General features: G+C 50.3%; 1 protein-coding gene across 4 annotated transcripts in view; it reads right to left on the bottom strand.

The window, feature by feature from the left end:
• LOC144162584 (uncharacterized) overlaps positions 1 to 12,010 on the bottom strand; it is a 102,879-nt gene that overhangs the window by 19,259 nt on the left and 71,610 nt on the right. Inside the window, exons 1-2 of one of the 4 annotated variants that reach the window (XM_077693179.1) lie at positions 11,357 to 11,458; positions 112 to 180 (exon numbers count right to left, since the gene is read on the bottom strand). The exons of 1 other annotated variant lie outside the window; for it this stretch is intronic. The gene's annotated coding sequence lies outside the window, so the exon portion shown is untranslated. Of the gene's footprint in view, positions 1 to 111; positions 181 to 1,873; positions 2,025 to 11,356; positions 11,459 to 12,010 lie in introns of those variants that run through there. 2 more of the 4 variants (XM_077693177.1, XM_077693180.1) reach the window with 2 other exon arrangements.

The raw sequence follows: 12,010 nt of genomic DNA on the forward strand, positions 1-12,010 counted from the left end.
CATTAACGCACATTTCCCCTAGCTAATTTTAGCTTATCCATACAGTCTCCTTGTCACTTCTTAGCTGTTACAGTTATAACACAAGTCTTGGCAGGGCAAGACGAACATTACCGATTTTTCTTGTGGGCCGACAACCACTGGCGGACACTGTGATGACTCTAGGGTGAGCGGATTTACCACCTGAAATGAACAAAAACCTTTTTATTTCTTCCGGTGTCGTTATGACAGCCGGTCCCAGAGGGAACGTGGCCCCTGTTAGCAGTCATTCAGCAGGCTCAGCACGTATTCGATCGTATGAACAAACCGCTTGCGGCTCGCCATAATTCGCAAAGGTGTGTCAGTTGGAAACCTATCAGCTTCCATTATTCATACCATGAATTCTATTAGTAACACCACCGTGGTGGCTCAATGGCTATGGCGTTGTGAAACTGTGCCCAAGGACGCGGGTTCGACCCCGGGAGTGGTGGGTCAAGTTCAGATGGAGGCCAAACGCAAAAACGCTCTTCCGTCTGTCCAGAAAGTTCCCCAGGTGTTCTGAAATAGCCAGGCGCCCTCCACTATGGCGCGCCTCATCGCCCACATGTAGGTTCGACGCGTTCAACCTCTAAATGTTAAGGACGCTTAAACGTGGGTAAAATAGGTTGTATTGACAACAAGCCCTAGTGGAAAAACCGAAAATTGACGCTAATTCTTTACAGGAGGTAGAAAAGGATACCTACTATTCGAAACAACTGTCTCTGTTTTTTGTGTCACGATCACCAAGTGCGGTCACCAAGTTAGGACTTCGGTGTGACATTCTGATGTCAAGTCCCTGCAGACCGAAGAATTGAAGTCCTATGCAAAACTTTAATTACGGGTTGTGATAAGTACCTCCCCGCACATAAATAGACCGAAATAATACTAAACCACCCTTATTTAAGAAAAGAACGACTACAACTGATCCAATCTAGCAATATTCCAAGAACACAAGTCGGTGTCTACTGGGGCTCGAACCCTGTAATTACACGTTAGAAAATACGACGCTAACTTCTAGACCACAGGGGTCGAACACCCATGACTAATTGGCAGTTGAACATGACGATTACGTCACCTTTATTATCTAACCATTCAATGGCACTAGATTGAACAGGAAGTGCTCGACCTGCAGTAATTTGGACAAGAAATGTCGCTCGTGCTGCGTCTTCAGAATAAAACTGAGCGCCTCACAAAAAATCTTAGATAACACCAAGCCGAATGTGTAAATACTGTAGTGTTCTCTTTCCCTGTAGCTAAGCGACATACGAAAATGTTTGCGTCATTAAATAAACTGGTGGTTTTAGTAGCTAGTATTTCTCATTATTTTTCCTTAAGATTCGTCAATGACAGGGACTGATGAATCATGCTCCAGAATAGCATAGAAAATTTCATACCTTTACCTAGCGTCACTGGGTAAGGTTACAGGGTATCCGCACTCTATTCTTTTATTGTTCCGTACCATCGCAATGATAATTGCTTAGTTCGCCTCACGTGACATTTGTTTACACTGCGAAGGTTAATGGGCTCCGCCATTGTGTTGTTTAGGCGTTTTAGTCGGTCAAGGCTTAGCATTTCCTGCGCACTCTGTGGCTGCGCTCGACTGGCGTCGTTCGGAACGCGACTCAAAACATAACGCGATGCGACAGCATTTCAGCGGCACGAGTGTGTCAAGAGATGCCGTCGTGTGCATCTTTGCGAATGTTGTTAACAAACGACTCGGCCGAAGTTATCGGCGGGGCCGCAGATGAGGCAATCTCGCAACACTGATGAACGACAAAATGTCCGCCATTGCTGATTTACGTGCCTCAGAAGCATTATTTCACATTATTTTGTGACAGTATCATTGTCTTCATCTTACCTGGCCCGTGCTGGAGCGAGAAATTGTTGATCAAAAGGCGACGCACCACTCGAATCTGTGAGCAGGTGATTGTTTCCTGCTGCAAGCGCAGCTCATGGGTGCCGACTGCTGGCACGGCACTCTGTTGCTAAACTGGGACTGTGCATAGGCAGCAAATCCTTCGTGTGCAACAGCTGGCGCAAGTACGACTACCAGCAGCATTTTTGAGCACCCCTGTGTGGATACGATCTCACGTCGCCAATTTCGTCGCCTATGCCAATTTTATACGGTATTTTATTACAGTTCGCATCTGCGCACAGAACCTACGCTTCCACCAAAGCACATTTCATCATTAGTTGATCACGTTTATCAAGTGCGAATTGCTGTTTATGAACGAGAGCGTTCCTGCAGTCCATCATTCCACGGACCAATAAAGTGGAACCACCTTCCCGGACGAACAACTACAGTTCTCGACTACCAACGTTTTACTTTCGCACTCGCTAATAATGTATACAGAACAACCTAAAGAGGCTTTACTCGTGTTGCTTTTGTGCCTGTGTATCCACTCCTTTACTTCGTCGCGCCTTGAGGGTAAACAAATAAACAGAAATAAATATCAGATACTATTCGTTGCTGTAGCTAGTTTTTATTTTCGCCGAAGATGTGTAGCTCCGAATGGAGATTCAGTAATATTATAACCTTTTTTTCTAGTTAAAATAATTGCATTTAACCTGCAGCTTTAAGTAGAAAGTCGAGAGAATGAATTGCAGTGCACCGTACTCCCCGACAGGAGCGAGCACCACGATATACAAATGCCGCGACTAGCGCATACTCAAGATAGAGTGACCTAGAACTATAGCGTGGTTTAAACGGGCCCTAAAATTTGAGGCAACAAAGGGTTCAAACCATTTAGGGGCACTCGGAACGTCGTTACCCCTCCATCGTAGCTCAGCGGGTACAGTACTGGGCTAATGCGCAAAACCCGGGTTGAAATTCCGGCAGAGACGTCCTTTTATTTACATAATACCTTAATATACTTACAAAAGCGCCTAAACTACATCGTACACTGTGGCTTTGCACTAAATTAGGGAGTTGGTCTATGTTGTACGGTTGTTATTGGAGGGGTGGCCATTTAAATCGACCAACACATAACAGTTTAAAATAGCTACCGCCCGAATAATGACAAGGATACATGCCAACACATCGGTTATAGACTGGCTCAAATCATTTCTGCGGCTTCCCTGCCTACTGCAAACGCGTACATAACCGGACACATTTATTTCAGGGAACCATCGGCGCAGCCGTAAGCTACGCATTGGTTCTCAGTTATTGCTATCAAGAGACAAAAACTTTAACGACTGCATGCAGCATGAAGGAAAGGTCCGGTCATAGACGAGGGCTTGCTAATAAACTTTTCTCACCACCATCAAAAGGCTTCAATTCCCAGAGGTCCTAGGAACATCGCCCACTTCTGCTGTTAAATCTAACTCTAGAAAAGCTGCAACTAAAAATGAACAAACAATTCTCGTAACTGTTCACCATTGCTTCGAAGAACTCTCTGTGGGGAATATTTTTTTATTATAATAACGTGAATAAGTTAAGTGGAACAGGTCTTGTGACGCCGTGACGTATGCATGTATTGTTCTTAAATGCAGCCATGAATTGTCTGTGAAGGAGTATGCCGTTGTATACGCTTCTTCAATAACGCAGACGAGACATGCTCTCGGCGATAACAAACAACCATTAAATGCACAATTATTGTTTTTGTGGCCAAATATATTTAATACTAATAGCTAATTGTCCTAGAATTCGCTAAATGAGTAATAAAGATTACCCCATCTGTACTCGCTGATTGACGATCGTCTGCGTCGTCTGCACGGTTGCGCAAGCCGAGTGCACAGCCGTCTGTTTGCTCAGCTTTCATCTACCGGCTTCGCAACTGACCGACCCACATCTGATAAGTCCAGAAGCAAGCTCTATTGTCATTGTAACTCGAGAGAAAAAAAATACCGTTGTTGACGGTTCTGGTCACCGTTTACGTTGTATAAGTTACTCGGCGCCGTTACTTTCAACAATTTTTCGGTAAGCTTGCACGGATGGAGAATTTTTTGATGTCGAGGCCAGTGGTCATGCTTAGAAACTGAATGTTTCTAATTTTATTGCGCTGTCTTCAGACGCGTTTGTAAAGTTTGAGTATCACATGCTTTTTTGGTGAGCATAGAGACAGAGTCTAATCAGGCACATGTAGAAAACCGTGGAGATATTGTTTCACACAATTGGCGTCATCATTAAATTCTGTTCAATCTGGACGTATACCATGACTTTAATTTGTAAGCGACGTGCATGAATTCACCTTTGATGCACCTTCAAAAAGGCCATTAAATGTACATCTTTTGCTACACAACGCTTGTTGCATGGGCGTCTTAATCCCGGGGCACGCAAAAAGTTCTGTTTCGTGTATTTTGTTAGAAGGGAAGAAAACAGAATTCGAAAGGCCAGTTCTTGATTTGCATTAAGGTTAGCTCATGCTACCTTTTTTCCGTAGTAAAATAAAGGGAAATGGCTACGTTGCAGTTGTAAAAGTTTAACCAACAGAAAAAAAATATTGTCTCTGAGGGCTATTTACACCCAGGTCTTTTGCGTAGGAGACGAGCACAGTATCCGTTGCCCCACAATGAATGGGTAACGTACGCAGCCCTCATTAACGGTTTACACCTCTTTTTGCCTCACGTTTAATACATGGGCCCTTCGGGGCGTTTTAATACCTCTATCTTCTTGTTTACTCTACTCAAAGCATTGATTCATTTCTTTCTGGAATAACGAAAATATTCTCGGCCCAGGGTACGCCTGCTGTACATTTGTTTTAAAAACTGTACAGCTGAAGAGTTTTCAGCGTGGAGCATTGCCCAAGTTTCACACAGAAAATGTAAAGTACACCGAGGCTGGCGCCTTTGGCTAAGGCTGGAGGTATGCCGGTCATCCAGGAAAAGTCCGTGTGCCACGAAGACGGGGCAAGCGTACGGCACGAGGTGTATGGCACATTTAAAACAGATGATTCGCCTGAGCTTCTAAAAGAAGAAACTGTACATAAATACAAACATGAAAGACGAAGACCAAGCAAGAGTAACTGTGGCGCGTAAGGGTAAGGCCATTTCGATTGATACCCTTCTAAACAAGACCTGCTTTCGGCAAGAAAGGCCACTGTAGAGGTCCGTGCGACGCTGCCAGTCTTTAGAATGCGTGGTGCGGAAAGGTTTCTCATTTTCTATGAGCAGTCTGAGTACGCGTACAGCAATAAAAATGGAGCGACGATACTCCGACATGTTTCTCCTGGTACGTCGGAGTCATTTTTTCCAGTTTTCACCCAGTTGGCCTTGGTAAGCGTGACATGTTCAGGTTCGATTTCGTTTTTCGCTACGTGTTCAGCTATTAGTGTTGTAGTTGTATATTGCTAACAAAGCCGGACTAGTATAAAAGTGCGGGAAATAGCTTAGTCAAATCGGTACCATACTGATTCAGCTAAATGGCGACTTACCCCTTAGCCCTCTGGACTGTCGTACCTGCAGGACAAAACTAGATAATTTTCTAGTAATATACAGTACTTCTAGAAAAGCTGCCCTCGGCTGTAGCATGTGGCAGCTCAATATTTAGAACGTCATGAAAATTCGCAAGCTCTCTTTGGAACAGCTTATAATGTAGTGATCTATATCACCAGGCCCACCGCACGACGAACCAAACAGATCACCTGAAGCAAAAATAACCTAGTACTTCCAAGTCGGTTTACGCCATGAGGGGGTTGTTACTCGGTGAAGCAACAAGTTTTCGCTCCTGTCAAGAACTTCGCGGCTCATCATTTAGAGCACTTCGGGACTAATCGACAAACTGTTTTAATTTATTTCAACGAATTGAATATTCAAGAATAATGGCGACTGTATTATCTTCGTAAGGAGATTTTAATGAAGAGGCAACTTTATTTTGTAACAGTGGCCGAAATTCTAAATCAATACACACGCAAAATACACAAGGTGTTATAAATGTTCAGTAATGAGCAAGTGCTTTAAATGAATGAGCTGACAACGTTGCTCACCCCTCAAATTACGCTTGGGTCAAGCTCTTTGCCCAGCACAGGGAGATAAACGTCCAGGCGCCAGTGCATAACAACTCTCTTTATTCGCTCGAAACGAAGAGTTTCCATTTTCAGATACAGAACTCTGTCGCAGACAACCACAGCTCCTTCATACACTACTCCAGCTTCGTGCCATTCACGCGCAAAACAAAATACCCCACCCCCTAAATTCCGCCTTTATGTAGACCATCTTAACCTTGTCCACGCCCTCGGACATGTCCTAACTCAAGGAGTACACAAGTTAGCCTTGCGATGCCTTAAAAACCGCCGTTTCCACACCTCAATTGCATGCCTCTAGGTTTAAACTGGAGGAACAGCGTGCACTGCCATAGTTTGTCGACGCAACGCTGCACCTATACAATATTGAGGAGGACGAAGAGTTCTGATTTACGTTGCAGACGGGTATGCTGGGCTTCATCCTGACTGTGCTTAAAACCGTTGAGTGCACCTTTAGGCGAGGTAATACCACTGCCACTGTCATTGACCTTAGCTTGGTGTCAGCCTGGGCTGAGGACACGTGGAGGCGGTAGCCCAGAACGTGGGGCTCGAAACACTACTCGCTGCACATCGCACCAACCGACAAGCCTGACAGGCGACCCATACTGCACCACTTTGCCCACTGGGACCACTTCCGGCGCTGCCTTCAAGAGGCTTACCTGGGGGAGGGAGTGCAGCTTTTCGCGGGCCTGATTCCCTGTGCCAAGCGAGCCACGTGGAGCTGCTCCATTGCCAAAGATGCCACCACGCCGGAATTAAAGCTGATGCAGCTGCGAGCGGAGCGGAACCGGGCTGAGAGGAAGGCGCAGCGCACCGGATTCCGGACTGAGTGGACGGCGTACCACCGCGTGGACGCGGCCTGTAGACGGCACGCCAACCACCTCAGCAGGCAGTGTTGGGGAGAGCTGTGCGTTAGCTCGGAGGCCGACCCACGCTGCCCCCACCTCTGGGGCATTTTCCAATCGGTCCTCAAGGGTAGTGGTAACCGTCACCCCCTGGCCGCCCTGGTCATCAGGAGGAACGCCAGCTACGGCGGGCTGTCCGAGCTCTTCGGGGAGCACTTCTTGCCGCCACACCAGGCGCCTGGGCATGTGGTTGCGGCGCCGGAGGAGTCAGAGGGACAACATCCCCTCAATGACGCCCCCATCACGGAGGCCGAACTCGGTGGGGCGCTGCGCTCCTGCAAGCTGAAGTCGGCGCCAGAACCCGACGACCCCACCTACCTGATGCTGCACAGCCTGAACGAAGTGGTGTTCACGAAGCTTCTCGAAGCCTACAACCGCATCTGGGCTACAAGGCGGACGCCGCTCGATTGGCTGCTGGCCATCGTGTGGCCCGTAACAAGCCAGGCCGTGGTTTTGGGGCAGATACTGCCTACCGCCCCGTTGCCCTGACCTCCTGTGGCTGCCAGCTGCTGGAGCGGGTGGCAAAGCGCAGGATGTAGGCCATCCCGTCGGACGAGGAGTTCATTCCAGTGCAGCTCACAGGCCTCATGAGGCATAGGGCTGCGACGGACTCCATTGCCGACGTGGTGGCAGCACTGGCGCACGCCTGGGCCACCACGCAGGTCGCAGCCGTGGTGCCACTAGACATCAAGGGCGCCTTGAACAGCCTTCAGCGCCCTGCCATCTCCCCAGCCATGGAGGAGGTTTGCGTCGCGAGGAAGTTTCGGGGTTTCGTCGCGGCGTTCTTGACGGGCCGCACGGTGCGGGTGCAGGTGAGCAGTGCCCTGTCGGCTCCCCGGCAAGTGGACGCGGGCACACCGCCGGGCTCAGTCGTCAGGCCCTTCCTCTTCAACCTGGTCATGGCCGCACTACCAGACTGCCTGCCGAGAGGAGGGGCACACAGGGGTGCATGTCTGTGTACACCGACGACATCGCCCTGTGGGTGCTGGGTCCCAAGAGGAGCTGCCGAAGCGTCGTGCTGCAGCTTCAGGTGGCCCTGGATGTGGTGCGGGCCAAGCTGGTCAATGTTGGCCTACAGTTGTCAACGAGCAAGACAGAGGCGACGCTGGTCTACCCGGATGCCCAGTCCCGTCGCAGGGCCAGGTGCCTGCACATCGATGGTAAGGAGCTCACCTGGAAGACCAGTGTGTGCTACCCCGGGATCACACTGGACCCCTGCGTCAACTTGCAGCAGGCCGCCACGGAGCGCCGAGCCAGGGCACAGATGGCCGCCATGGCCGTACGAAAAATGGCCGCCCGGGACCGCGGTTGCCCGAAGCGAACGGCCCTTCGGATCTACACTGCCGCAGCTGTGGGGCTGCTAATGTACAGGCTACCAGTGGTCACCCTGCGCAAGCCCAGCTGGCGGCAGCTGGAGGCCGACCAGCACAGGGCCCTTTGCACCTGCCTGGGCCTGCCTCGAGAATCTCACTGTTAAAATACGCTGACTGAGGCGCTCCAAAAGACGCCGGACCAGCGTGCCCTGGGCCACATTGACCGGCTGGGGCGGGCTGAGGTAGGCAACCCCCTGCTGCAGCGGCTGTGTACACACCGCCACTCCCGCATGGGGCGTATGTTGGCCCTGTACGGGGAGGGGGTGGCCCCCGTGGAAGCAGGACCCCGCCAGCCGCTATCATGTCCTGGAGGCCGAGGTGCACTTGGGTTGCAGCAAGCGGCGGACGTCGCAATGCGCGCAGCTGCATCTGGCCCGAAGCGTCCTGTGGGGTGACCTGGAGGGCCACACCGCGGTCTACATGGATGGCTCCATGCGGCAGCGGCAGGGTTCGGCCACGCTGGCAGATGTGCTGAGGGAGGCCTCCAGACAAGCCCGGCTGTACTAAGCCGCATCATCCACCACGGCCAAAATGGTGGGCCTAAGCCTTGACCTTGACCTACTACAGGAGCTGGGGCAGCCCTCGAGCGCTGCGCCCTGTGTGCGATTCCCTAGTAGCCTTACTGTGGATCCGGGAGGGCGACCCGCGCTCCATCCTCGTGGGGACCGTGTGGGAGAAGGTGGCACGGCGGCTGAACGGGGAGCTCGCATGCGGCTGCAGTGGATGCCAGGCCACATTTTGCTGGAGGGCAGCGAGAGGGCAGACGAGCTGACCGCCTACGCCCACTAGACGAGCTGACGCCCGCCTGCTGATCCAGCGGTATGCACGGGCCCAGCACCCTGACCAGAAGTTCGCCGCTGGAGAGGCCCCGCCGCCCATGCGGGCCACACGGATGCCCCGAAAATAAGGCTCGGGTGTCCTGCGCCTCCGCGTGGGGTGCGTGGGGACGGCCGAGCGAAAACACCGCCTGGAGCTCGTCGAATACCCGTCGTTCGAGCACTGCCGGGTGGCTGTCGAGACCCTGCCGCATCTGATCCTGGAGTACTCCCAGTTTGTAGCAGGAGGACTCAACTTTTCGCCGCCTTCAGGGGAGGGTCTCTGCCCCTCGAAGAGGTTCTGTGGCCGCCAGGCAGCGTCAGAGAGCTGGACGGAGTCCATGAGGCCTGGGGGTCCTACCTGGACTCCTTAGGACTCCTCCCATCTCTCTGCTTTCTCCTGGGCTAAACTGAACTGTCGCCGTTTTGTGTGTGTGTGTGTGTGTGTGTGTGTGTGTGTGTGTGTGTGTGTGTGTGTGTGTGTGTGTGTGTGTGTGTGTGTGTGTGTGTGTGTGTGTGTGTGTGTGTGTGTGCGTGTGCGTCTGTGTGTGTGTTTGTGTGTGTGTTTCTTAGTGTTTTAGCGTTTAGCTTGTATATATGGTTCTGATGTGTCGCTGCTAGTCCTGTATATCTGTATATATGTATCCTCTCCTTCTCTCTATCCTCCTTTTCCTGTAAAACTGTGTTCCCCATTCCCCACACCCCCACACCTGCAGGCGTTCTGGTTTCCACCGTTAGGCTAAGACAAACTACCCCTGCTGGTGGTCTTTCCTTTCCTTGCTAACAATCAGTTCATTCATTCACTCATTCGAGAGATATTTACGCTTCTCTCTCTCTCTCTCTCTCCCTCTATCATTCTGCGTACTTCGTTCGGCTCAGTTAGATTCAATATCAACACTGCGGTATTCAGCGACACCTGAAACTTTTAAGTGCGAATGCACTTCTTAAGCGAGCCTGAATCGTCCGCCGCCGTCGTCCGCATAGCAAGCGCTGCGGGTGCGCGCGCTCCTCGTCTTCCTCCTCGTCTTCCCTAGCAACGGGGGGAGATGGGCGCGCGCTACTCTCCTCCTCCTCTCTCCGCTCAGTGACGGCGGGTGTTGGGCGCCTCCTCTCCACTTTGGGCGGGAGAGCTCTCGCTCGCGTAGCGGGCGCTCCGCATTCCGACGCGTGAGGGCGCTCGTGTAGCCCTCGCCGTAACGGCGGGCGCTACTATCCTCCTCCTCTCTCCGCTCAGTGACTGCGGGTGTTGGGCGCCTCCTCTCCACTCCAAGATCACGATATCCACCGTAATCGCGCAATCAACAACCGTGCATTTGCACTTACACACTCTCCCCCTCGGGGAAGTGCGAGGGAATTTTTTTTGTGTACGGAGAAAGCGAGGTTTGGGCGTCCTTTATAGAGGCTGCGGAAGCAAATGTTGCTATACCTGCCAAGGTTAAACTCAAGCAGAACACGCTTGATGTCGTTATTGTTAGCTCCTCCAGCCACCGGCAATTCTGGAGGTACTGTTTCAAGCCATTCTGCCTTTTTACATCACACAACGGGTCTGTATATTCTTTTGCCACCAATATCGGTCAAAAAAACAAGGAAAGTCAGCCAGGTCTCCTTGAAAAAGAGGAAAAATACGTCGTCACCCTACGTGCACGAGTCGCTGAGGGGAGATTTCCCTGGGCACCATTGAACTACGCCGACCGGTGTGTAAGTTCCTAATTATGGATGTTTAGTAACTGAGAGTCCATGAAGCTTCTGATATTAAGTTTTTGCAGGTGGTACATGTTTTTATTTTTTGCAATGGCACAAACGAAGCAGTCGGACCATGTGAAAGAACCACCTTTTTTGTACTGTAATTTTTCTGGGTAACGAGCTCACATTTGCAGTCGCAGTCGTGGTAGTGCTATGGAAGAACACAAAACTGAATGCGTACCAAATATAACAAATGACCATACAAAATTTAAACCTATCCAGGAGTCTTTAGCAGCAAGTAATCAGTAGTAAACCTTTACTCTCAAAGAGCACAAACCTACTTCAGAACCAAATATAACAAGTAGCCCCACAATATTTCAAACCTAACCACACATTTTTCGCAGGAGCTAGTAGGTAGTAGATATTTACCTGGCAACGGATTATTATTCTGTCCGCGAACGAGTTCACATAATTCACGGCAAATGATTTTTCGGTAACACAAAGGAATAATTGCACCCCGAGACAAGTACAGCCACATGCATAAGTGAAATCACCTCACTTGGCCCACCCTAAGCAACAAACTGTTGAATGATAGAGCCACGCACCTTCGATTGCCACTCCGGTTTGTGAACAGACGTTGTTCGCTGCTACATGCATACGCCACAGGTGCACACGGCAGGCGCAACGCCACGCTACCTGTTTCTGGAAAAAAGGACGACGTGAACGCAGGAATCCGTGCCCAGCAACACCTGGCGCAAGTGGGTAGACCTGGCCTGGTTTTGAGCGCACTCGTAAAATGCGGCCTGGGTTGAATCTGAGGCCTTCCGCTCTGAAGGCACGTGTGCCTTTTGGTCGTTTTTATTCTTGTACGGATTGCGTACATTTGAGACCATATAAAAGTCGGTATTAACGTTTGTTTTGTTTTGGGCAGTAAAAATCTGTAAAAGCACATTTAGTGTGTAAAGTGAGACAATGAACTGCAGAGAACGAAGGCGACTAGTTTAGTAGGAACGACTATAAATAAAGCACCTGCAGGCTCATGCCAGAAATTTGGGTTTGCAAAGAAAAAAGTCTGTATACTATTCAGAAAAAGTTTATACTTGTCCTAGACGGCACGCTTCGGGAAAGATGGAGAGAAGTATTGTAGGATAATGAAAGCGGGAAAACGGGCGAGAATTCAACTGAATTTATCTTGTTCAGACTAAGTGCTGAAGCCTCTTAGGGGCTCGGCTGTTGGTGTCTCCTGTCGTTGCCTCTTG

The sequence above is a fragment of the Haemaphysalis longicornis genome, unplaced genomic scaffold (assembly GCF_048455015.1).
Source record: "Haemaphysalis longicornis isolate Haplotype H1 unplaced genomic scaffold, Haemaphysalis longicornis Haplotype H1 scaffold_12, whole genome shotgun sequence".
Lineage (NCBI taxonomy): Eukaryota > Metazoa > Arthropoda > Arachnida > Ixodida > Ixodidae > Haemaphysalis > Haemaphysalis longicornis.